The sequence below is a fragment of the Falco punctatus genome, assembly GCF_963210335.1.
Source record: "Falco punctatus genome assembly, chromosome: 2".
NCBI classification, from domain to species: Eukaryota; Metazoa; Chordata; class Aves; order Falconiformes; family Falconidae; genus Falco; species Falco punctatus.
This window is the reverse complement of record NC_137581.1, coordinates 47,068,224-47,096,211: the sequence shown is the minus strand read 5'-3', so window position 1 is coordinate 47,096,211 and position 27,988 is coordinate 47,068,224. Positions and strand designations below refer to the sequence as shown.

Sequence of the window (27,988 nt, the reverse complement as noted above, 5' to 3'; positions counted from 1 at the left end):
AACTGCACAGATTAATTGTAAAATTGTGAAACGAAGAGAAAGATAGTACTGGAGTTAATTCTGCCATGAAGATACATTCACGACTGGCCGGTGCTGATTCCTTTTCAAGCAGACCTACACTGAAGGTTTGGGAAAGAGCAGACTATTCATTCCCATGTCCTTGACTCCGGTGTCAAACCTCTTCTTCTGTTCTTATGTCTCTTCCCTCTGCCCCAAGGGTAGTAAGACATTTCAGCATTTTCAGCTGTATTTTATGATTGTCTCTTCCTTGCTACAAACCAAAGTGTTCAAAGGCACAGCAGCAGGCAAAAGGCTGCAGGAAAGCACAATACCTGAAGCAGCTGCAGTGCTGTTAAAGCTGTACAAAACTTTGCTTTTTGGGTTTGACAGAAAAAATGAGGACTCTAAAATGTTATTTTCGGTCTGTATTGTATCACATTTATATATACTCCATTTTTCCTGGCCAGAGGAACCTCTTTGCTGCAGTACTTTTTCTCAAATTGAAGTAGTACATACATCTATAAATAAAGGGTTTAGATAATTTTAAGGAAGATCTTCACTCTCAGATGCTTCTTGGACAGGAACAGCACTGCCAGCAGGAGATGAGATTCCCAATGGGTTCCTGGTGACCTGCCCTCATTAACCAAGTCATAAAATACTGTGATGGGGGGATCAGAGTCTCTCCTGCAGAGACAGTTCTGTTCTGATGACTAATTAGTCATTCACCAGGAGGGAGCTGAGGCACCCAGCCTTCCGCGCAAGCATCCCAAGAATTAGGCTGGTATGTTCATTCTTATTCTTTTGGATCCCCCAGTCAAACTGTTGGTAAACAGGATCCTTTCTCTGCAAAAATTTTCTTTCTGGGTTTTTACTCATCCTTTCACCCTTTTAAAAGGATACAAATTATATTTTTACATTCATCAACCAGTACATAGGTAACAGATTCCTTAGATTACAAAAATAAGTGACTTTAACTTTCATTGCACTCATCAGTGCATTATTATTACTATTACTATTATTATTATTGATACCATTTTTACTATTGTTTATATTTGCACCAAGTTAATTTCATCTCAGGAATAAGTATGAGAAGACTAAGGCCCAAAGCTTTCCAATGAACTTTAATGATGCTGTATAATTTTTGCCTATTTTGTGGCCATCTTGTTCCAATTCTTTATGTAAGAACTGTCAGTGCCTGCTGTGCTCCCGTTGGCAGCTTGCTTATATAAGTCCTAACTTCTATAGAAGCTCCTAAGTAGCCTGATAGAGTTTTCATATGCTTGATCTTCAACCAAAATCCTTTTTTTTTTTATTGTGATCTCTTTACTTCTGATCAAGCTGAGCAGTGAGTGAGATAAGGAAGTTCTCCTTTTTCCTCCTGGGTGACCTGTATTCCACTTTTGCAGGAACTTGGGTGATTTTTTTTTATTTTGTCAGGAAGAGGTATTCTTCCACTGTTACTTGGCACTGGCATGCACTGGGTCACACAGCAGTGACTGCTGGTGTGCATTAGGCAGTACACAGAACTAGTTAAACTGGATGACTCTGGGGTTTAGTAGATCAATTGCCATTTTCATTTGGGACAGCACTTGAAATCCTAATGAGAATAACAACACTTGTAATTAGAAGTCTACAAAATCTTCTAAAATAATCACTTAAATTTAAAATGTAAATCCGGCTGTAATTAATTAGTCTATTTAGAATAAAGCTTTCTAATTAACAAATGTAAATTGGGAATTTTCTGTAGATTTCATAAGGACAAAAGTATTTCTCCTGGGAGCTGAAAGGAGACGTTTCCATGTGAATGCATATTAAACCCTGGTGGCTCACACCTCTGCACAAGCCTGTGGCAGTAAGAGGGGCTGTCTGTGAGGGGGTCGTATTAACACCAGAGTCATAGGGATTTTCTGAAGACCTGTAATACAAAATTTTACTTTTTAAATAGGAATGTTTTGAACTAAAGGTTATGTTTTTCAAACCTGAAAAACTGACAGACCTAAAACTGAGTTCCCTGATAAAGGTACAACATCCTGAAGTAATACTGAGTTGAACTCTGATCAGAACAGATGACTGGCCATCACCTTTCTACTGAATCCAGTGATCGATTATAGAAGTTTTAAAAAACCAAAACATCCTCAGGAAATTTAAACTTTTGAAATCAGATTTCATTACACATCAGGATCACAGACAGAATAAGACCTAACAAACCCAAAGTGATTTTGGAAGTTAGTACATACCAGAACCCTGAAATTCTACTTGGAGTTTAATATATATTTATATTTCTTTTTCTATTGAATCCTATTTAAATCTTCCAGTCACATTTCAGATACAGTGAGTCAGTGGTTACCCTGTTTCATTCCAACACAGACAGGACAATTGAATCTGCAGGCTGCCAAGGTATACGCTACATGGCTGAGAAGCAGGGTAAATTATGTGTAGCTCCATGCTGCCATGGCCAGCATAGAAGCAATGGACTGGTCAGTACAGTCAATGTTCATCTCCTACATACAATCAGCTGAACAGCTTTTCAGATTCCTCTGACTGTGACTTGGTCCCAGCTGACCTCAATAAGAGCTTAAATACCCAACTCTCATTGAAAACATGCCTTTTAGATACCTAAACGTGTCTAAATGTAGATGTCAGGATCTGCAGCCACATCCCAGTATCTCTGACTGTCCATGAAATAATGCCAACATGAGAAAGATACAAAGCCCTAAATCTCCAAACTGAAATACATATGAAAAGTTTTCCTCCTATGGGTTTTAGCATCAGTATGAGTGCTTCGTTCCTGCAGATGTTTATGATTGAACAATTTAGGAAAAAAGAGGGGAAAAGGGAAGAAGAGAGGGAAGAAGAGAGGGAAGAAGGAAGAGGCGGGGAGAGAGAATGCCAACAAAATTTTTTCAACTAGTATGATGATTATGCACTATCTATGATGATAATACTGTTCTGGTTGGGTTGCCATGTGTCATTTAATAAATACTTTTCCCTGTTCATTTGAGTTAGTCAGCAGCTGCCTTTCAGATTCAGATAATGATTCCCAGTTGTTACTGGCTAGAAACCAATTAAAACAGTTCTATAGATATAGTGGTACATCCCCCATTATTGTTACCCTTAGTTCTGGCATGTCAGCCTGCTAATTAATACATAGCTTTAAAGTTGTATTATCCTAGTGATTCCAGCATGGTATAATAAATAGATACACATCAGGCAGAGAGGTCAAAAAAGGTAAATGAAAGCATCTTTCATTGAAGAAAATGCGTGTAAGTTTGAATATGGGCCTCATTTTAGCTCTTTCAAGCAGATGGACATTTTTGCTTTTCCTTGTACAATGGGAACATACCACAATATTTCTTATATTATGTCCAACAGTATAGTTTTTGTCTCGTGACTGAATGCTATTGCAGGGGTCTTACGTTAATTCTTTAAAAATAAGTCACAATGTAGAAAATATTACTCATTTTAAATATTGTTTAATTGGGGCTTCTGCAGTGTAAGAAATTTAGTTTGAACATATTGGAAGTATGATTGTAGTGTGTCTGCAAGCCTCAAAAATTCCCACACGAAAAGCAAAGATTAATTGCACAGTATTTACACCTTTTCATTGATAACTAACACTATAAAACTGTATAAATTGCAATTTGTTTCTTTTTCCCACAATCCTGTTGGCATTTAAGGGATGTTCCTCAATTAGTTGAACTGTGTTTCCTCTTGCTTGCTAAGCACTTTTGGTCAAACAAGGAATGGCAGAGGTCCACAATTAGATCAAAAGATCAATCCTAATGTACCATTTTCTCCTCACCCTCCTGCTTTAATAAAGTGGCTGCAGTTCTCCAGGGGACAACTCAAAATCCGAGTACTGATATTTCTAAATTAGCTGAGTCTGTGACCTTGCTAGTAATTGTGTTAGTTTATCAATGTTCAACACAATTTATTACTCTCCAATATGTACCAAAACGTTTATCTCTCAACACTAACAATATTAAAAATCTAAACAATCTGTTGAGAAACAAAGGACTATTCAATTAAAAAAATGCATAATGAAGTGGAAAACACTGCATTGATGGGTAAGAGGATTAATCTAGTAACTAGTCATAAGCGAAATAAGAAAAAGTAGTATTTATGCTTTATTACATTTAGGGCACTTTTTAAATCTCAAACAATCAGATCATTTAAATAAAACCTTTCTTTTTCTTTCATTCGTTCTTTCTTTCTTTTTTTTTCTTTTCTTTTTCTTTTAAAACCAGGAATGAGCTACAGCTTTTATATATCACTGAAAATATTACCCAGGCTCCAATGAGAAAAATGAAGACTGATAAAATCTTATCTAAGCATTTAAAAGTCATTTGGACACATTGATCAAAACTCACTCTGAAATTAAACATATTAAATTTAGATGGAGGAAAAAAGGCATTAAGTTGATGGAACCCAATTTTTGTATGAAGCAAACAAATGGCATCATTTCACCAACCTTCTCATCTTGATCACATTGCTATGCATTATTTAAAATATGCACTTGATTTGGGTAGTTAATAAGCTATCTGTAAACTTGGAGTAAATTTGATTGTGGGCAGTGCTCTTCTAGTTCCTACAGAAAGGTTATTGATTTGGTTTTATTTATGTGAGTTGTGAGTTTGTGGCATGGTGCCACCAACCATGAATCTGTGTAACTATCTCTGCTCATGGTGAGATAAGAACAATAAAGAGCAGAAATGCACAGAGTGTATGTGATCTTTTAAATGATGCCATTCACTTAGAGCTATCAGCAGCTCAGCAATTCTGTTCACCAGTAGCAAGCATACACAATTCTGCTGTTATGGGCATTGAATCTCCTTTCTTTTGGGGGTTTCAACTGAACCCCCACATCAAACAGAAGAAAACAGCTAAAATTTGCCCTAATACACAGTTAAAATGGTGGAAAGAGACAATGTGGTATTCTAATTTCTAAGTAAAGAAATGCTGGTTGTCCTGAAAACTTTCAAACTTCTGCATTCCTCTTAACATCAGTCATCTTTATTTACTTTGATAAGTACTTTGACCAGCACTTTGTCTTTTTAGGTTCACTGGGGCTATGCTGGCATTAGAAGTGTGGAACAATAGGGGCAGACACACAGGGAAAAATGTTGCAAGTGACTACCTGCAGCAACATCCACACATTTTGGGGTAGAAGGTGACTTTGGACTAGCTCTGTTCTCATCCTGAGAGTTGCCCGCCTCAGCTGTCAAAAGGTGGTTCCTGAAGAACAGCTTGGGGTTCAGCTCCATCTGAAAAATATGTGGTTCCCTGAGGCCACACCACAGTATGAACCAAGACAAGTGAGGATGACCAGGGAGTTCACTTCAACAACACATTCCTGATCTGACCTAAAAGAGTATCACAGCCAATGAAACCTCGTAAGAGATGAGTTTTGCTAAATATTACCATGAAATCCCTCAAACCCACTTTGAATGAAAATGTAAACCATGTACCATGTAAACTTTCCAAAGAACAAAGACGTTTTTTTGCAGTCTTCCTGATGTTTTCACAGGAAACCCAACATCTGAAGAATGTTTTAAAAGTGGTATTTTATCTATGTATTTATTATCAGATTGAAGACCAGGTTCATAGAACGAGGGTAACAGTTCTCCATATTCACACAAAATCATAGAATCATTTAGGCTGGAAAAGACCTTTAAGATCATCGACTCCAACTGTTAACGTGGCACTCTCAAGTCCACAACTAAACCATGTCCCTAAGTGCCACATCTACATGTCTCTTAAATTCCTCCAAGGACGGTGACTCCACCACTTCCCTGGGCAGCCTGTTCCAGTGCTTGACAACTGATTGTGTACTTGCCTATTTCTGCCAGAAATTGCAGGGAGAAAAGTGTGATAAGGAGCAATGGTGGACATACATGCCAGTTTTGAGTTTTACTGTCAACTCAGATAGATCTGAATCCACTTCCAAACCATTTAGTAAAAATATATATTTTAGTTGTAATGGCATAGGACTAATCTGTAAAATGAAATTAACATCAGCTAACTTTAGGTTTCTAAGATGGGCAGCATGAGCTGAACCCCAGAGGTGCTCATTTCCCTTAATGGACTGTAACACGATCCTATATGATTGGTTTAGATGTCAATAAATAGATTTTAAATAATGAGATGAATCCTATACTACAGGGAAGTGGGAGAACCTTCACAACAGGCATGGTTATTCTTACCTATAATGTGTTGCCTCAGAGCTTTTTGTGTTCATCAGTTCAAATACATGTTCTTCGTTACTCATACTATTTGAAAATGGAATTTATTTTGGAGAATACTGATTTTTTTAATATGTAGCTTTATTATATAAATAAAATTTGTGCAATTCCAGGGTGCTTCAATATATTGTTTTACACGTGTACTAGGGAAAATCCTTATTTTTACTCAGAATCCTTATATTTACTCAGTATGTATCTTATTTCTGTGACTGAAAATAATTTCTTAGTCTAGAACTTCACCTGTTAACAGTGTGGCACACAGCCTCCTTCATGCATCGTCTGTTTCTGCTGCATCATGTTGCTCTGGCTTAAGATCAGGGTTTTTCTCTGCTGTTTGGAGTCTGTTGGTCACCTTAGGTTGCTGTGAATGGATATAATAGGACATGACACATTTGAGACACATGACATTTCAGAAACACACTGAATTCGTATGTGTTGTGGTATTTTTTTAAGATAAAAGCCTTATGCTCTGTTTTTTCAAACTATTATTTACTTGCATTGCCATTCTTACTGATCTTAGAATCACAGAAGTGTTTGAGTTGGAAGGGACTTTAAAGATCACCTAGTTCCAACACCCCTGCCATGGGCAAGGACAGATTTCACTAGATCATGTTGCTCAAAGCCCCATCCAACCTGATTTTGAACACTTCCAGGAAAGGGACATCCTCAACTTCTCTGGGCAACCTGTTCCAGTGTCTCACCACCCTCACAGTAAAGAATTTCTTCCCAATATCTAATCTAAATCTACCCTCTTTCAGCTTAAAGCCATTCCCCCTTATCCTGTCAGCACATGTCCTTGTAAAAAGTCCCTCTCCACCTTTCCTGTAGGCCCCCTTTAGGTGCTGGCAGGCTGCTATAAGGTCTCCCCGGAGCCTTCTCTTCTCCAGGCTGAACAATCCCAACTCTCTCAGCCTATCTTTATGGGAGAGGTGCTCTGGCCCTCTGAACATCTCAAACCTGAAATTCTGGAAGGAAAACCTAAGATTATTTTTGAAGGCTAACAGTAGCCTATGGCTACTCCTCCACTCCTTTCCTCCATTTTGCAATCCATGCAGAGCAACAGATCTCTTTGAAGGCGATACAGACAAGGAACTCGGATATCCCTGTGTCCCTCCTTCATCTTCTCCGCTCCACTGTGCATGACTGGAAAAGTTCTGGTTATCCCTGACAGACATTGGAGAGGATTGATTGTGTTCATTGTGTCCCCAGTCAGCATTTCAGTCGTGGATTGATAGATTTTGGGATGCTATGTATTGTGAATCACTTAATCACAGGTGCTAGTTCTGTGTTTCCCTCTGGTCCTTGTCTGCAAGAATCACAGTTTCTCTCATTACCCTCCACTCATGTCAGATCTTCTGGATGTGGCTCATTGAGACTTAAATGTATTTCAGATTTCACAGCTGGATTTGCTGAAAGCATGTAGTGGGGGGATGACTTGGAAGTCAATAACAGTTTCACAGTTGACTTCACTTGAAAGAGAGCTCAAGCCAAAGCTCAGTGCTGTTGAAAACTGTACCGTACATGTTTCAGTTCCCCTACTCTTTCTTCATGAACTTAATTTTTAAAACAGTTTTCCTTCTTCCTCTGGGAAGACACTATCTACTATCTCCACGAAACATTATAACAAAACAATTTAAAAAATAATGATGCCTGTGTCCTTTTATAACCACTTCAGTTTATAAATGATTTCTGCTATCTCTTGAAGTCTGTACTGTCTCATAATGTCTTGTCATTGGTTTATTTCATTACTTCCCTGAGTGTATAACAATATATATTAATATAATGAAATTCATACTTTGGAGTGCTGACTACTGAGCTATTTGGAAATCAAACCAATATGCAATCTTAATGAATCAGGTATTTAAGAAAAATCCTTGATACATGAAAATACCAGTGCAAGATTCATCTACATGGTTTCTAACATCAGACTAAAAGCAAGAAGACATGCAACATTCATTTTCTTCTCATAGAACTAAAAGCACAATAATGGTACTTCAGTGGCATTAGTGATTAAATTAATACTGGCTGGAAGTAGTGTTACTTTTTGCGTTAACTAATAAATAGCTAAACATAGTTCAGGTACATTCACATTCCTTCCATCCCAAAGAAAATGTTATGTCATAGCCTTTAAGTTTGTTTTATTGGTCTCCTGAGACACAGTAGGAAGAGCCTGAACACTGCCTGAGCCAAAGTGCCTGGGAAATCCTGCAGGTAAGTGCTCTGTGCTGCTGTCTGCTGCTCAAATGGTGGAATGAGACTGAAACAGCAGAGTTCATGCTTGTGGTGACTACACAAGCTTCTCTCCTCCTCAACCCCCTGGCAGCTCTTGCCCCATGATTAAGCTGTTAAATTTCAGATAATGTTTTTGATGTGGAGGTTACAGCTGTTACTATTTAACTGAAAAGTAATTGGATTAATTACCTAATATATTTGAAACTTAACAAATTACTTAACATATTTGAGTAGCTCACCACAGCTGAACCTGTCTGAAGTCTGGGTGGCAAAACCAAGGCCAGGGAAGGACCAAAGTTCTTTGACAGGCTGGGGGGCTGTGTGCTCGCTTCAGGCTCAATGTGCCCACAGGACTCAACCTCCTGCACTATGCTGACGTCTGGCATCTGGCACCTTCGTGACACAGGACACAAATTTTTCACTGAATTGGAAGAGACGAGCTGAAAGACCCAAAGTCGAACTTCCCTTTTATTCAGTTCAAAGTCACCATGCCAGATAGAAGGGTTCAGCCTGAGCAGAGAGGCAGCTTTACCTTGCCCCAGGTGGGAACACAGACTCAGATCTAATGGATGAAATCACTGAGGCTTTTGGACTGGTCCAGGCTAAGAAAGAAATGGTATAGGTTATGGCAGAGTTTCTCTTAAACAGAATTAGGCAACATTCCCCCTCCTTGAAATGGAGATGAACCTATCTGAGAGGATTCGTGAGCTCTAGGGCTTCACTATGTCCCAAGACCAAAATCTGAGATACACGTGTGAATGTAAAAGGAAGATGAATAGGCCTGAGGTGCCAAGCGCGGTGGCTGAAGATCTGTTTATAGTCCAGTTGTCTATGTATCTGTCAGAACAGATCCATTGTCCAGTTCACCCATTATTTTCCAGATACTGCTTTTAAATGCAGCCTTTGTGCAGGAGGTTCACCTTTTTATTTCTATAAATTTAAGAAAAATCCTTGATACATGAAAAATCCTTGATACATGCTGGTTCAAATGCCCAACTACAGGATCTGTTATCTACTCCCTAGTCCAGTGACTTTATACTTATATATAAAATATGAGGTAGGACAATCTGAAGAGGTCAAACTGAAAGAAAATATCTGAAAATATGCCATACCAGTGCATACAGTGCTCCCTTAGAAAGGAGGGGGAGTTTGGATTAAAATTACTGCTTCTGGTCAGAGGAAGAATATGAATTTGACCATCCCTGAACTACAGAATAGGTTAGTATCATTTAAGCTTGGTTTTCTTTCAAAATGACCAATTTGTTGCTTCAGCCAAATTGAGAGCTCAGGATTATAAATAAGGAATAGAAATAGATCTCTCTCTTCACCTTAGAATTAAGCATGAATTTTTCATGACTGATGCATCCTTCAGTATTTCCTCTTAACTGTTTTAGTTCTCCCCCTTTTTCATGCAACAGTCTTCCTCAAATTTCCCCTTAAACTCTGTATTTGGAGCAGAGCAGTCAAAATCAGTGGTGCAAATATCAACAGGTGCAAATGCTGACAGGTGCCTAGATGTCAGACTTAGCTCCTACATTATTATTATTTTTCAGATGGAGAGTGGGATTCAACAAAACTTTTAGCAACCAAAACGCTGTCAAGGCAAAATACAGGAACTCTAGGAGGAATCTCTGTTCAGAAGACAAAATCTTACCCATTACTGTGATGATCAAACTTTTCATAAGTGGTCACTAAACAAGAGATTTCAAATGGAGTTATAACTTCCCCACCCCCACCGCCCCTCCCTGATGTCCTATCTGAGCCGTTATGCAACAGGTTGCAGTAAGGCTGGAAACTCCCAGTCACTTCTGTGACAACTGGAGCTGTACTTTGGGCCTGTCCAACACCAAAATGCCAAGCCCTCAGGAAAAAAAAATAAATCAAATAATTGTGCATCTCTGACCGGCCCATTCAAATCAGGAGAAATTTGAACCTAAGATTTTTTTGTTTCATTCCTTTTCTGTCTCTGAAATGGGAGCGTGAATGGGGTCTTCTTATAAGGGCATTGTGAGGTGGCATTCATTAACATTTGATGACAATAGTGATGGAAAACATGACGACAATGATAGCTCTACCCTTAAAAAAGTGTTTGAAACATGAAAAGCAATTTTTTAAACTCATTTTTAGCCCATTGCTACATTCAGGAAAGTTCGATATCCTTAACATGCATCCATTTGCTGAAATGTGTTATTGAAGGGTGTTACGAGCAGTTGCTGTGCTCCACTCAAGAAGAGGTGGCAATTTGGCATCATAGAGTTACGTCAGAGAAGAGTGATAGATTGTAATTGCTTCATGTTTGCCTTTGTGTTTCGATACCATCAGGTGAGAGGTGTTGGTGGTGGGCGCAGCATAGCTGTCATTAAATATAACCAGGCTGAATGCTTGATGAAGTGTGGGGTGGTAGCTGAAGAAAAGCTAAAGCAGACTAAGCATGTGGAGGCAGACCTTTAAAAACAGTCTTGATGTAAATGAGGAGAGGCTTTGTTAGCAGATCAGCAGATTGCAGAACTGTTCAATCCCCAAACAGTTTGCAAGGAAAGCATTTCATGCTATGCTACTGTAGCATGATAATTTTTAACCTATGGTTTTATAGCTGAAGCTGTGATATTATGTGTGTATATATGTACTCATACAGGCAAACCTTGTGTAAAGAGATTAATGGAAACAACAATAAATATGTTTTCAACATCATGCAGCTGGCAAAAAATGAGGATTGTATCCAGAAATGCATTAGGTCTACACAAATAGATTAATTTTTGGAGCATTTATTGTTATTATTATTATTGTTATTATTTTTATTTCTAAGCCTTGCGAGACTTCACATTCTTTCAGATAAAAACATGCGTATCAGCTTTGCAGTTTGATTGCCTTATGGGCATAAAGCTTTGCATATTTACTGCCCATGAATCATACAAGTATGTGAAATCCAGTGAAGATTCAATTTTTCCTGCTAGATGCACCTCTAGCCGTTTAATTAAAATATGTATTATTAATAAAACTAGATTTAAGTCATATTTTTTACTGAATATGACTGAAACATTAAGGGCAAATTGTTTCATACTTTCATAGTAATTTGCTTTTAATGTTTTGTGCCTTAATCAAGGTAATCCTAGGATAAGGTTTGTAGTGCTTGTGACTTCATGATGTTTAAGTTACTGAAAACAGATTTAAGAGTCTTCCAAGACAAAGTCACATTTACTTATGAAATTAGCTCCAAATCTCTGCTGTATAGGGAACCCTAAGTAACAGCAAAATGCAATAAAACATACCTATTTAGAAAACTGTGCTTGGTGCACAGATTGCAGTCTATTATTAAATTAATTTTCACTAAATATGAGTCAGGTTATTGCTTTATTCCAACCACTGTGAAGCCTTCAGATATCACAGCTACCCTGTTCACCTAACTGTTCTACCATTTCATGGAAAATTTCCCTGGCTCTCCTGTAGTGTATTGTACATAGCAATAGTGATAGCTGCGGTGTAACTCATTTACACATACCTCTTGGTAAGGGATCAATAATACTCTGATTCATCTTATCTTGCTTACCATTTAATTCTGCATACGTCTGGCTTTGTCTAATGAAGCTTTTGGTTGTAACATGCTTATTAATTACTGTTAAGAAATATTTTCATTTTTAATTTTAACCCTTGAGTTATATCATAAACCTAATGGAAGTGTGAACAGTGGGAATTTGAGAGGATATCTTCCCTGAGAAGGCTGTAAAATGTAATTTAAACAAATCACTCAATTGCGATAAAGAAATCATCTAGATATGAAAGTCTTAAGTGTATTTGTCAATCAAAAGCAGTGATTAAGTGAATAAGGGGAAGAATTTATATATTTTATATTCAATTAACTCTTTTTTTTTGTCCTGTGAAAGATCACCATATCCCTCTGCACAAGTCTGTTGGAAACCATGGTTTATTATTTCACTGCGTATTGCTCAAATTAATACACATCAGTAAGTTTCCTTGACATTACAGGTGTACATAACACTTTGACAGCTGAGAAAAAACACAGGGAAATCTGCGAGAGGTCTCCAGAGAGGAAACTACAGCTCTGTCATGAGACCAACCTCCAGAGAACTCATGAAAACGATGAGAGATAAGATTCCCATTTCATCTTAATTTAGCACCAAATGTTAATACTATTGGGAAAACAAAAGTAAATGTTTGCGGCAAAAATACAACCAATTTTTAGAAGTCAAGTACAGGAAAATCCTTTGTATTCTGAAGTATGCCTTTGTCACACAGATATCTGCATATAGAAAGTACACCTTATACTTTTCATATATTAATGTGTTGCTGATTTTCATAATTACTGTCTTTACTATGACCATTTAAAGGTCATTTGACAACATGGGATATGCCAAATAAAAATAACATATATTAGTATAAGAAATAAAAATAATTTTAAAAATCTTGACTAATGACTTTTACTAAAAGCACAGTTTGCTAAAATATCCACTTAGTAAAATCAGAACAAAATGACACATGCATTTTCTTTTTCTTTGCCTACTTGGTTTTTGAACCTTCAAGAGTCTCAAAGTTTTCTATACAAATGTATAATTAGGAGAATATTTATTTTTAGAAAAGGAAAATCAAGATTTCCATCTAATGACTTCTGAAACTGGGACTTTAAGAAAAACTGTCATGAGAATGACAATAACATTTTAAGAACAGCAATGCTGGCCTGGCTGCCAGATCTCTGGTTGAACACTTATTTCCATAAAGGAAAAGAGAGTATGCACTCTATATAGATGAAATATTATAAAATTACAGGTACCACAAAGACAAAATGTATTCAGGAGTACCAATTTGATTTGTTATTGGCAAATTGTTCTTTCCTCTGGGGAGCAACACAGTAAAAAAGCAAGACACAGTCTTGGAAATTTAAAACTGTGATGCAAATTCATCATAATCAGAAGTGGTATTATAATGATACATAGCTGCTATATAACTGTATAGCTGTGTACACTGTTATCTTAACATTACCAAAACACATTTGACATATTTTGTAAAATAATAATACTGACATGTTCTCTCAACTGAATTGTTTATAATAATATACAGATAATCTGTTACTTTTGCATTATATACTGCATAAATACCATACCCACTACATAAATTTCATAAATAATATTCTGAAATACATACTCTAAATTCAGAAGACATTTAGTTTGTCATATTTGTCTTTTCTGGTTTGTTTGAATGATTAAGTTGATCTCTCATGAATGCTAGAGGACGGTGAAAGTTAAACTCACATGCCTAACACCTTTTAGGAAATTTTAAAATAAATCTTTCATAAACATTCATTTCAGAAATTTGTTCTCATACAGTTTTGCAAAGAAAACTCCTGTTCCGTTTTTACTTCTTATTGTAAAAACTAGTCTTTAAAATGGAGTTATTTGCTTAGAGTACAGAAATGACATATTCCTCATTCACCAATCACCCCTGAAAACCTGCATTGCTGTTTTAGTAGTAGTAAATAAATTCAAAATTGGATCAACTGACAAATACTTGTGATATGTTTGAGAACGTTGGTTAAACAAACAAATAAAAAAGTTAAATTCATTATATACATTGTTTTGTAATGAATTATTCATCTAAGCCTACTTTGTACCTGATTTGTCATTGTTTGAATTAGTGTAGGAACTTCAGACCTTTGGTGCAAAGCAGTAAAAATGTTATTTTTATCCAATGCAGCCTTGAAAATGCAAAGGAGTAAGAGAGATATCCATGACATTAAAATAATTTATGCCATTGCAGTCACACCTATCAGACAATGATTTTCTTTTCTATTGATTTCTTGCACTGGTTTAGAAGAGGTATTTCAGTTGTCCCTGCAGTCCACATTTTCCATTGCCAAATATGCATAAGAATTTTATCTCTTATATCAAGATTTTTCCCTAGCAGTAGAACTGAAAATACAATGCTATTCTACTGAATATGAGTAAGGCACAATTATGAAGTCAAATTAGTGTTTATAACATAATGCATTGATTTCGCCTATTGATTTTGTTCCAGATTTTGGAAATTCTTTCATCTCAGCACTGCTATTTTACAACAGATCTTATTGCTATGGTCCTGTTTTCTGGTGCAAGTATGATATGTGAAAGAACAGATCCTACTTATCTGTGTAATTAGTCATTCTGTTATCTGGAACCTTAGAACAAATGAACTCTTAAAGTTTAGTTTTCTGATTAAAGGTATGTGCACAGTATATTTCACCTTTAATACGACTGTCAGATCAGCAAATCTGTTTAATACTTGCTGTTTTCCCCCTTAATAATACTCCAATGCTACTGTAAAGAAAACTCATGTTTGAAGTTTAATTTCTGTTTCTACAGTATTTAACCTAACTACATGGGAAAATGTTATTAGGAGCTACCACAGCAAAGAATAACTGAAAATACTAAAATGGCACTGATGTATGTGAATAATGATGAGTACTTCCCCAAATGTTATTTATTTTTTAATATCTGTTAATAGCTGATATAGAAGGTGAGCGACAGTCGGACAGACAGACAGCAAGTTCAGTTTGGCAAAAGAACTTGGACAGGATTCATCTAACCAACCACAGATACCTGCACCTGAAAAGTTCTTCCTAGAGCCAATGGAAAGAAAGAAAAAAGACACTTCCAGCGTGAGATTCATTTCATCCTAAAGTAGATATCTAGCTTAGGTCAGATGAGAAATAGCCTAGAATAACTCAGACACTTCTTTGTAAACACCTACATAGTTGACACGTAGAGCCAGATGGAAACAATATCCTCCCTTCTGTTCATCAGGATAGTAAAAATGTCTTTATTTCATTAAATGTTTTTATATATCCTCTTTCACCCTGAAAAAGAGAAAATCAGTCAGTTTCTCTCACCACAGTCATTCACCTCTGGAAAGGTAAGAAAGAGCGGCTGCAGAGAAAGTCTTTGCTGGGACTGAGAAAAGTCTGTCTTATGAAGGAGGAGCAGATCTCTCCTGTGGTTTGTTTTTGCTGCAATAGTCCCTGCAGCTCGTTTCCCTTTAAGCAGTGCACTGTTTAGAGGACCGACCGCACCACTAAGTTGGCTGGCCAGAGGGATTATACCATAGGTCGCAGGGGTAAAGTGGTATTGGTTATTCACGTTTAGCAAATGGAAGGCATTTGCCTGTTGCTAAAGAGGTGTCTGCTGTTTTTACTGATCACAATGGTATTGGCACGTAGTGCACAAATCAATACACACACTATTCCTCCTTGTACAGCAAATTTTATTGCACTGCTGGTATTTTTGACCTCTTGGAGTGAACTCAATGCTTTTGGTGGGCCCATGGGGCAAGCGTATTTGTAAAGTGCTTCACTAATTCACTGTGGGAACAACTTTCTGCTCTAATAGAACATACTTTTAGTAAAATCAAAGAGTCTCCACTCCAAACATACACACATAAAAGAAAACATATTGTTCCGTCAATAATGGAACTAATGAGTTTATTTTCCATTGGATTGTCTCCTGTGTACCCCATACCTTTCTACTACAATAATCTTCTGTCCAGGTGACACTTTCACCATAACACCTTATCTGTCCCTCATACCATGACAGCTCTAGAATGATCTCAGGTGCTCACCTTGCCCAGCCCACTCACCAAAGTACTCTGTGAATTATCTCACAACCCCTGCTGCAGAGCAGAAGATAGCATCCCTGAGCTGTTTGTCTGAAGCGCACATTCATGCTTGTTCACTGACCAAAAAGTAAAGTATGTGAGGCTTTGCCTGTTCCTTTGTTGGAGGATTCCTCCATTATATCTACCTCTTCTTTCCCACTGTGTGAAAAACATATTCTTTGCATGTTTTTTACATATTTGGACTTAGATTCAAATGTCAGAGGCCAACTGAAGGGCAAATTTTAGATGAATATCTAATTTAGAGAGTCCTCCTGGGAAAACAGACAGGGCAATGGGACAGAGCTCTGGGACATTTGTCTGGTTACCACCTTTTCATCTTTTCTTACCATTCTTTTCTGTAGAACTTCTTCAGCACCTATATCTTCCCCGTTGCTGACTCAAGAGGAACAGCTTTCCATGGGCTAACAGACCATATGATGGTTTACTCTTAAGACACTGAGTACAACAATTTCAAGAACTAGTCACTAGGGCTATACTTGTCTTTATTTAGGCTGTAGCATCATGGAATCTCCATGAAGTCAAGCATGTTCATTGATGGGATTTGTCTGATCAGAGATAGGTATCTACCACAGAGATACATGCATATGAGATAGTCACTGTAGGCTTCCCATATGTGGAAATAAATCAGCGTAATTAGTTTTATTCTAATGCCAGCAATGAAACTTATTGATGTATGCCATGGTTTAACCCCAGCTGGTAACTAAGTACCATGCAGCCGCTTGCTCATTCCCCCCTCACCCACAGGGATGGGGAGGAGAATTGGAAAGCCAAAACACAGCACTGCACTAGCTGCTAAGAAAATTAACTCCATCCCAGCCGAAACCAGGACATGTATGAAGGCCTGAAAGTACCTTTTATATACTACTGACTCTGAAGCACCTCTATAAGTCACTTATAAATTAAGATGGCATGACTTCAAACCTGAATGCCTCCAGTTCTTGGATAGGCAGCCTAAACTGAGCCTGAGCCACATGAATTTCATTTGTCTTTGTAGCAGGTGACACTGGGGAACTCTTAGGAAGAAACCCCAGCCAATTTTTCTGACCAGTATTGGTGAGGTACCATCTCTGACCTCGAAAACACTAGTGAGAAGCAGAATCACAGAATTGCACAATCATTTAGGTTGGAAGGGAGCTCACAAGAACATCTAGTCCAAACCCCCTGCTCAAACAGGGTCACTTAGACCAGGTCGCTCAAGACTGTGTCCAGTCAGGTTGTGAGTGTCTTTACAGATGGATACTTCACAACATCCCTGGGGAACCTGTGCCAGTGTTCGACCATCCTTACAGTAAAGAAGTGCTTTCTTGCATTCTCACATATCTGTCTCACAATTCTGTCTGTCAAATGAAACTAAGAAAAACAGTTCTACTTCATAGGCTTTAAAGGCTTTGTGAGTTAATTCAGAACTATAATAATGGTAATTGATATACATATATAGAAATATATACATTTAAATATATCTGAAATGTATATGAATAAACATACATATACAATCTACCTCTTTAGGTGTCATGGTTTACATATATTATCTTAGAAAACTTCGTCCTACTTTAAATCTCAAAGACCAATACTTAGCTTAGCTTAGCTTAAGTGAAACCCAGGCCTTCCTGTATTTCTCTGAAAGTGATTAAAATGCATGTAAAATATTTCCTGTTGATAAACTGTATCCAAAATGACTAAGTATTTAGGATCTAAGGTACCACAGAGAATGAGTATTTGATAACTGAGCTGACACTGTCCAAAATACATATAATATTGCAAATGAAGATCATTAGCAGCTCTGTTTTGAATCTATGCAAATTGTCTTGTATCAATGTACTGTAATGAACTACTCAGCACTGACTGTCACATAGTTCCGCATATTTAACCATATTATGTCTCCCATTTTGATCCCGATCCTTTTTTGATCCCTTTATTTGGGGCTTGTGAGTCTATGTTTGGAGTACAGGTATTGCTTGGCAGAGTCAAGGAAAAGGCACATCAAAGGAAATTCCGGTTACTTATAAGGAAGAAATTCTTCACTATGAGCTTGTGTAATCTGCGTCCTTGGAGATACTCAAAACTTGCCTGGAAAAGAGCCATGAGTAACCTGCTGTAACTTTAAAGCTGGCAGTGCTCTGAGAGAGGGGCTGGGCTAGATAACTTGTAGTGGTACTGTAAATATAAATTATTCTGTGAATTTATACAGGGGAAGGAAGGAATTAGGGACAAAATACATCCCCATCCTCCCTTGTTTTCACCTGCTTCAAATTCTCTTGATTCCCTTCCAGTACAAAGGCAGCTGTTTCCAGTGCAAGTGCGCAGGTAAAGGGCTTCATGCAACAGGAATGGTCCTGGCTGAGAGGTATGGCCGGGTGTAGCAGAACTTTTGCCCTCTAACAGGGTCGTAGGAACCCCAACAAATAGGTCAGTAGCTTATGTTACTGCTGGCTTCCAGATTAAGCCTATGCAGATACTGTTGATAGTGGTACCCTGGCAACCCCTTGGCCCTTTGCAAGCACAATGGTTTATGGCAACAAATTGAGCTGTGAATTTTATCAGCTAGTCCTAAATAACTTTGCTATAAGAAATCTCCAACCACCCAAGAAAGACTATAGAAAGCAGTGGAGAATACAGAAATAAATGTGTATGTACATATATATATATTTAACTATATATCTGTACCCAACTAAAGATGAAGGCTGGAGTCCACACAGGTGAGTGGACTGCCCAGACTAATGCTGGACAAAACCCTTGCTTGACCATTTGTGACAGTACTGAGCTGAAGTTTCTGTCTTGCAATACTTCTTTGAAAGCAAGAGAAAGAAAAACGCTCAGTAAAGGAAGGATGACAACTACAGCATTTGATCTGCAGACTCTGGGCTAGCAGACCTCATAGAAGATTTTAGCACTGTTCAGTTATCTCTGATTAGTCTTACAGGAGAACTGATGTGGTCACAATGGTCAGGGAGAAATAGGTACTCTAAATGTCCTTGTGTCTCTGCTGCAGCGTGCAGCATAGATCATAACAGTTATAACATGCTATGTTAACGTGTACTATGTTAGTACATCCTAAATGTTAATTAATTAGAAGAAAAGAAAGAAAACAAAGAAATTTTAATCTGAGAAAATTATTTTTTTTCTAGGGGAAATACAAACAAGCAGCAGACATCTGTTTATTATTGGTTCAATGGTTCAGAATTTGCTGCTGAAGAGATGACATTAATAGAATTCCCTGGGACAAGGAAACTTACATTGTCATTGAATCCATGCGTTGTTGCAGAAAAACAGATGCGCAAACAGCTAAGGGTGAGGGAAACGGTTCTGTGACTCCAAAAAAGAAAGAAAAAATGATAGTTCCAAGTCTTTAGATGTCCATTCAGAGGCTGGCCATATGTCACATTAACATGTGACTGTAACAGGTTGCTTTAATAGTGCAAAGAACGAGGTGCGCCTCCTTCCTAAGGATTTTTCTGTGTTCACTGGGTCCTGAGCATCCTCTGCCACGGTTTCTAGATTTCCTGTTCTTCATGTGGCCACAATTTATGGTGTTTCCAGGAATAATTTGTACCAAAGATGTGTCCAGCCCACTTTGATACTCTGGTAATCTGCCAATAGATGAAGGTTTGATTCTATTAGTCACTGCAAACATTGCAGCAGTCACACGTTAGTGTTACCGCGCTCATGTCTGGACCAAATAGCTGCAGCCATAAAGCCTTTACTTTTCATTGTATTTGGTCATGTCTGACGTTTGCGGGTTTTTGCTTTCCCCATTGTAGCTAAGTATTACTCAAAATTAAATTAACTTTGCGGTTGGTTGGTTGTTTTATTTTTAGAATAACCACAGTAGAAATTCCTTTCCTGTTAGATGTGTTGATATGCAAAACTGATGACTATAAGGTCGTCTGCTCTTTTGAGGTCATCGGAGCCTCCAAACCAAGAAAGCAGGGGTTCAGTTCTGCAAAATGTGGGAAATGGCTCACTTCCAGATAATTTTATATTCATCACAGGAATGTTTAAAGCCTTCCCTGCTGAATAAGCCCTTATATCCAGTTGTGTCACTGGATATAGCACTGATCTGCAGTCCAGGCCAGGATTCCCATCTTCAAGGAGATTAAATTTCCTCCCACAAGAGTGCAGGGACCATTGAACATTGAACATATGGACATTCCAACATTTTGGTCTTCTTTTGTTTTCCTCCATTACGAGGTGTAAACACAGGCATAAAACCCCCTAAAGTTATTTTCAAATAAAAATTCTGAAAACTGAGAGGGTTCACTGCCGCAGTGGAAATACATCAGGTTAAGGCCATTTTTAGATTCCTCACAGCAACAGCTGGACAGCCTTTAAAATAAATAAATAGAAAGTTGTCCTAAAAAGAGAATTTTAAGTATAAAATCATCACTTTGTTATCAGAGAATGGCAAATCCCACTAGCAAATGCCCAGCTTTATATTTCTTTAATAGTTAGAAGTACTGCAAAGCCTGAACTGGGTCAAACTGCTTTTAACCTGGCTGAAAAAATCTAAGGATGGGATTGTTCAATTCTATCAATTCTTCATTTCCTATTACCAGAAATCCTGTTTGGGGGTTTCAATATATGAAAGGTAAAAAGATCAGAAGGCAACACAGAAGCAGGTAAATATTGACAGATCCAAAGCACATAACAGTGTCCTACTGAGAGTAAAAACAACTGCCTCTGCTGCTCAGGGACCAAGTCAATCCTATGGATGGGAGCTGTCAGGGTAAAACTTTTGCTGTTTTCTCATTTTTTGCTGTATAAATGTGTCCCTTCTATTAGATTTCTTTATCCCTTTTAGCCTTTCTAAACGACAATTAAGTCTGCCTACCCTATCAATAGCAGGTAATTTATTTGTTTCTACAGTTTAGCCTGACCTTCATTGATTTTATTGGAGTAATTTGCTGGAAATGATTTTTTAATGTTAGATTTATTACAGAGCACTTCATTGTCCGATAAATGAAGTAAATTGTATTTTACAAGTAGCAAAATGAAAGAACTGCTGAAATTTGAATGAGTTTTTTACAAGCGTATTAGCTCAAAAGGTCCCTTATGCATCTCTTGTATGGACCTCAGTCTGCAGACAAGAGATTTTATTCTGGGCTTGTGTATGCTAGTTTCCCTAACACACAATCCTGAACTGCACAGAAACAGACCTGGTTTCTGTGAGAAGCAGTACTGTAGGGTCACTGGCCATCCATGGTGAGGGACTGTGCCCTCCCTGCTCATCCTGACTTGTGCTGTGTGCACTCTCATTCAATTCAATGGGGCTGATACTCCGTAAGAGGAAACATGTTGAAAATGATCCTTTTACTTCGTTGACGTATTACTCTTTTTATTGTCTGTATTCCTCAGTTTTAAAACCTCTTGCTTGCTCTGTTTTAACCAGCTGCAGTTGGGAGCAGGATTTGTGACTTGCTCACCTTTCAGATCTGTTTTCTGTAGTGGTTCAATTGCTCTGCATAGAGACACTGCAAACTGTCCTGGACAACAGTAAGTTGTGAATGACCACTTCTATGTCTCAGCATAGCTTTAGGTCAGATTCTCACCTGAGTATGACAGAGACATAACTTTCCACTGCATTCAGATTAAAACAACAGGATTTGTTATGTTGTGTGTACTTAATCTTTCAAGCCTTTTTGTGCACACAAAGTGTTGCCACACTATTCTATACCAAGCAAAGTTCATTTTCAGAAGCTTCCTCTGAGGCACTGGATCTCTGTGCTGTCTCAATAAGGGCTCTGCCTTCAAGGCATGATTGCAGCCTTGCAGGATGATGAGCAATACTGGCATATCCTGCACTCCTGCATAACACCTTCCTCCCACTACCATCATTGCATTGTGGAGCTAACATATAACATTTGCTGCCACTGTGGTGTTCATGCCACTTGAGTAATATCGGTGTACACACAGTTTTTATCTGCCCTTTCTACTTAAATTGCAAGATCTTCAGCACATGGATTATCTGCTATTTTCTATCTGTGAATGCTTAAAACACTGGACACACTTAGAAAGTGAAGGAACACCTCTCACTTTTTTTGTGCGCACCCTACCATAATACATGATCAACAACAGGAATAACATTAATAACAATAATAATACAGTAAGAAAAACTGCAATTATAATGGCTTGCATGAACAGGGAAGGCATCCCTTTGCTAAATTTACACGGTTTTGTTTGTTTGTAAGTTCACATTTTTTCAGGGCAGATGGCAAAAGTTAGAGTTGTAAAAGCTGTATTTAGACACCTAAATAAAAATGTTACGACTGTCAAAGTCACCATTCATGTTAAGAGAACCCACTGTTCAGATGCCACTTAGTCAGGGTACTGAGTGCCCTAACCACTAATTTTTCTGCAATGGCCAAAGATGCCATTAACAGTTTAAATGGCTCTTTAGGCAGGTGCCTCTGAGACCCTTATGTGGCACTTCAGAAGAGGGATTCCTCTATGTACCATACTACACCTTCTTTGTTCACCTGTCTCTGAAGCCAGTGTAATTCCCCTCAAATGAGAAACCGATGGGCAATCATTTTACAGAAAGAAATCAAATCAAATGGGTTGCAACTGAGGGAAATGCTGTGCTAGTGAGAGCTGGTGTTTCTCTGTGCTTCTACAAAGGAGTGCATGAAAAATTAAATCTTGGGTTTCAATTGAGAATAAGGGATTCAGGTCTGTGCTGTTCTCTATCTGAGCAAGGACTGTGAAACAGCATCCCAACGGAATGTGTTAATCATTGGAGTGACAAAAGTGTTCCTAATGTAGGAAAGGAAAACCAGCTGGTTTTTTGGATGTCTTGGTGCTCTGGGCATGCATGCCTCAGTTTAAGTGACTGATCTCCATGTGCTCCTTTGCACTTCTCCCCAAGATAGATTGGACATCTTTCTACTTACATGTCTTCAGAGGATCCTTGGTGTGAGTACCTAACTGCCCGTGTGCCTCCTACCTGGCTGCCTGACCCATAAAACTCAACTTATTTCCAACATCCTGGTCTGCTGGTCTATTGATCTATCTAGAAGCAACGTGCGCTCGGTACTTTTGAAAATAAAGTGACTAAAATGTTAAGTCTGACTTTAGTATAACTTTTGGCACCTAGATCTGAATGGTTTTAGGTTTTGTGGGTATTCGTAGGCAAGTCATACCAAAAACCCCACAACCGTATGAGGAATAGCTGTGCAATAGGCAGTCTCTTTTGTTATTTAAACAGCATTTTAAGTAACTTCCACAAAATATATGCCAGTGGTCTCACTTTATTTCATACTGTGTATTTTTTGAAGATTACACCAGCATGTGAAGCAAAACTTAAAAATACAAACCCATGAAAAATGTTTGAATACAAAACCTAGAGTGCTTTCCTTTTAAATTTCCTAGCTTGTTTCTTGTCTCTGTTTCTGCCACCATTATTGATATAAGGAATCCATCAACATATTTTTATGGATGATTAAGAAAGGCTGACCTTTCCTTTGCAGGTACAAATAGGTAGTTATTCAGAGGCTGTAAATGAATGACAAGATAATTCTATCCATTTAATATTGAAGTGATGTTGATAGTATCATTCTTCTCATGTTTGAAACGGGAAAGTACAGAGACCTTTCTCCCTCACTCTGTTCTGCTTTATGTGATGGATTTTCTCTCTGACTAATCGCTGTCACATTAACCTGCACTATTTCATCCTTCAGAGCTGTCAAGATAATGACGATAATCGAAGTGGCTCATTGTAGGTAAAGGAAATTATATGAGCAAAGTAATATCATAAAACAGTGTTTAAATATTTTAATTTCATTTGTCAGGGCTGCCCCAACACTTCATTACACATATAACCATCTCTCATCAGTAGAATTAGTGCATTATTCATTACTGTTAATTATTTTCACATAATGGCTGCCCTGATATATTTAACCTCCACATTATATCTCAGATAATGGGCCTGTAAAATTGAATTGTGTGAAGAGCGGAGTTCTAAAGCTCATTTGCAGAACATCAAAGAACAAAGAAGAGGAAAAGAATTCTAAATGGGACATTTCACCCAGCTGGGGCCAAACATTTGTTTCTGTCTGATTTGCATACAGAAAATAGGTGGTTCAGAAGTGGTTTAACATTGTACATGCTGTCTGCTCCTATTACATAGCCAATTAGAATTTGTTAATGTCCCGAGTGTTTGCGACAACTTACCAGCCAATCTATTGTCTGAATGGCAGTGAGCTGGAGAGTTAACAGAAGAAAGTAGACCTTTATGAAGGACAGACCATGGAATCATATGGCATATTAAGATGTCACCTGTGGTTAATACTTCTTTTGACAAACGTCTGTATTGTAGAAATAAATTAACAAAACCTGCTGCTCAGGACTGAGAAGATCCAAGTCTGTGAAATTCCAATAGCGCTCTATTAATTACTTGGGTTTCCCTGGACCAAATTTTCTGATTCTGTCTGTCATGTAGGATGTGAAAATGGTGAAGGAGGAGAATGCAGCATCCTGAACAAGACACTGTGTACAGCAAGCTGTGTCAGTGGACCTGGTGGACTCAATCCCACCAAGCACGTAAATAATGCATAGTCACCCAGCTATCTCCAGTGGTGATTTGCTGTGCTGGGGCTGGTGTATTTGCACTGATATTTCAGAGGATAGGAAATGTGAGACTTCTTTTCTCTGCTTTGCCAGGTGCTTTGAATATGTACCGCAATAAAACAAAGTCAGTAAAGGTATGGGACTTTGGTGTGATTTAGCTTTTGAGGAACCAGCTGAATTACTAGAAATAACTTCAGCTCTAAGTAGCAGTTTAAAGTCCACTGTATGGACCACTCCAACAGCATGGATTTAACTGAATAGACACATATTTTTTTTTCCATTTGGAGGCTTATCCATTATTTACAGATTTCAGTGGACCTGAAAAGACATTGAAATAAAACACTTAACGGAAAGAACATTTATCAACAGTTCAACATGTTATAAGGACTACAGCCAGGTCAGTAAAAACCAGACTTTTTAAACAGATGTGGAAATTTTCTTAAAACTTTAGTCTCGGAGTGTTCTCTGTAAGGTCCCCTGTAGCTATATGAAACATTTTTTACTTTTGTCAAAATTTCATAGAACAGCTTTTCTGATATTCACACACAATATATATCTTTGTTCTGTTTCACATCTACAGTACATTTTATGGATATTTTAAAAAAATGCTTCAGACCTCTCTCAACTATTCTGTAGGAATAACTTCTGGCTGATGATGGGACTATGAGCTCAGAGGTGACTCAGCCAATCAGAAGTCAAAAAATGTTTAATGAGTAGCAACACAATTCACTCGAGGTCATTAACATACTTTAGTCTTATTGGCTAAAAAGTCATATTTCAGAGGAATGATAAATGTCTTTTTGCTAAGTGGCAGTAGGGTTTTGGCCATATCATTAAATATTTATACAACATATACATAAATCTTCCTTCACTTGGCATCATCTGGGATTCATTTGGAAGAGACCCATTTATTTCACTTTGTAATGTTTTAAGTTTGTTGCAGGCTTCAGCCTCAGCATCCAAACTCTAGATATAAAGTAGTTAGAAAGAAAAGGAAAACCACATTTGCATGGGCCCGGTTTAGAAAGACAAGTCTTCTCTCCTTAATCTTTCCATTTTCAGAGTATACTTTTCATGCATTACAGTAATTTATATGTTAGAGAAGCTGTGTGAACAAAACCTGATTATGGTCTCTGCTTTCTAAACCATTTTTTATTTCATAGGATATTTTCAGGGTGCCATGGAATATGGATAAAAAGAAACACCAGAGAAACCACTAAATGAGCGAAGTAATTTCTCCATATCTAAACAGATTATATGGACTTTTGTCCAAGACATGAGGCATACTTGGGTTTCTCACAGGCATTCATTTGGGTACTCCCAAATAAGAATAGACTGATAGGAGTAGTCTGTCTTTCTACTCCTGCCCTGTCAGAATTTTTTCTTTCCTGAAGCAGCTACTACTAGGTGGTTAAATGTGTCTTCTATCTGAATTTCACTCCAAGAAAAATCTCAGTTTCAAAGCCCTCTACTCAGATTAACTTTTCTCCGTGTTCCCTGTATGCTGTATTGATGAGACAAATACTTAAGTCTTGACAGAAATGCAACTCTGTGATAGGAGAACCCTGCTGTACTATGCTATTTATCTTTTGACTGGAAAAAAACCCTAAGGGGTGGATGACAAAATCCAAGGAAATCCTTAAAAAGGGGAAGATGCCTCAAGAAATATACAGGTCAACAGAACTAAAATAACCTGTGATTTTTGTCTACAATGTCTTTGTATCCTGGATACCCATCACGTACCAGCTTCTTCTCAGTAGTATAGCGGAGCACAAGTAAGAGACTGAGCTTTTCCTCTATAGCAAAATGAATATAAAGCCAAGGATGAAAAATGATGGCATCAAGAGTGCTCTTTAGGCTTGCTGATATGCTATAAATGATTAGTTTCAAGAAGGGCCAGGTCTGCTGGTTGTTGAGGTGTGTTGCATAAAGCCCAGTGGTCTCAATGTTTTTAGAAGTGAGATAATCTTTTTCTCTGGAGGTGGAGTTATTAGGAAATTTTGCATTGTTGAGAGTAATACACAAGTGTGACACATCACAATTGCTAGCAAAAGTTAATCTTACAATAATATTTTTCCTATCATACATACTGATGTATATGCACACACATACACACACACAAAAAAAACAACCCCAAGGTTGCTGTTTTTGTTATATTGTGTTGAAATTTAGATACTAATTGAGGAGAAAGAAGTGTGACTGGGATGTAAAGGGTACAGGATTTCAGTTGTTGCCTGGGGAATATTTCCTTCCAGTTAATGCTGCTGAAGGATGGCTATCTGTTTTGAAATCTGTGCTTCCAAAGTCAAGGATTACAAGGTCATATTAGACACTAAGGAAGACACTCTACTGTGTTTCAACTCCATAACTATTAGCTTTTACATGTTGGCAGCCTCAGGTAGGATTCTTGTTATAACATAAGCTAACATTATTTCAGAACTATACTTTGCCTAAGACATGCTGTTTGCAAGAAAGATCCACGGTTTTACAAGGGCCTATCACTTTGAATGTAGTTAAGTGTGCTAAATATTTTGAAAGTATAAATCAGCTCTTTCAGAATAATGAGTATATGCAAATATGTTATGCACCAGAAAACAGGAACTATTGTATAGACTTCTACTACTACTTGGATAAGTTATGTCCTTTGAATATTTGCAGAATACTGCAAAACTTTTTGTAAAGGGTTTCTAAGAAGCAGGTGCCAGTGTACATTTAAAAGCAAGGACTAGAATTGCATTTGAGTGGTGATGATATGTGTCACCTCATGTAGTGGAGATTTTTTAACTAGTTTTCAGTAGAATACAATTTTTCTGAGATGGACATCAGAATTTTTGCATAAAGTCCTAGATACTCCTTCCAGTGTCTGTCTATATATATGTCTGTCCAATCTTTTTGTCATCACTACAAGATATTTTTGCAAATTCCTCTTTTTCTGTGATGGATTAGTGAGTTATAAAAATATGTGTGGAATAATTGAATGCATAGATTTTGTAGTTGGCTATACTATATATGGCATACTATTAATGAAACGACCCAGAAGAAGGGTCTGAACATAGGAAACTGTTGTGTTAGAGATGGACATCTCAAGGCCCTGTGGCCCTATGGCAACAGCATTCTGCTGCTAGAGGCTAAATCCTCCTCTTCACATTGCACACTCAGCAGGTAAAATGCATAAGCAGCACTGAGAGAAGGTATAATGATCCTCAAATACATCCAAGAAAGTGAACAACAGAGTCAGGCTCCCTCCAGATGTTTGTCTCTTCTATACCCCTATTTACACAGGACCTCAGCTA

At 37.7% G+C, this 27,988-nt stretch overlaps 1 long non-coding RNA gene across 1 annotated transcript in view; it reads right to left on the bottom strand.

Annotated features, from left to right (window-relative positions):
• Positions 1-4,203: 4,203 nt before the first annotated feature.
• The window catches only part of LOC308058529, a 92,311-nt gene continuing 68,526 nt past the window's right edge, over positions 4,204-27,988 (bottom strand). The window contains exons 3-4 of the long non-coding RNA XR_013925860.1: positions 19,367-19,720; positions 4,204-6,603 (exon numbers count right to left, since the gene is read on the bottom strand). This is a non-coding gene — a long non-coding RNA (uncharacterized lncRNA). The remainder of the gene's footprint in view (positions 6,604-19,366; positions 19,721-27,988) is intronic.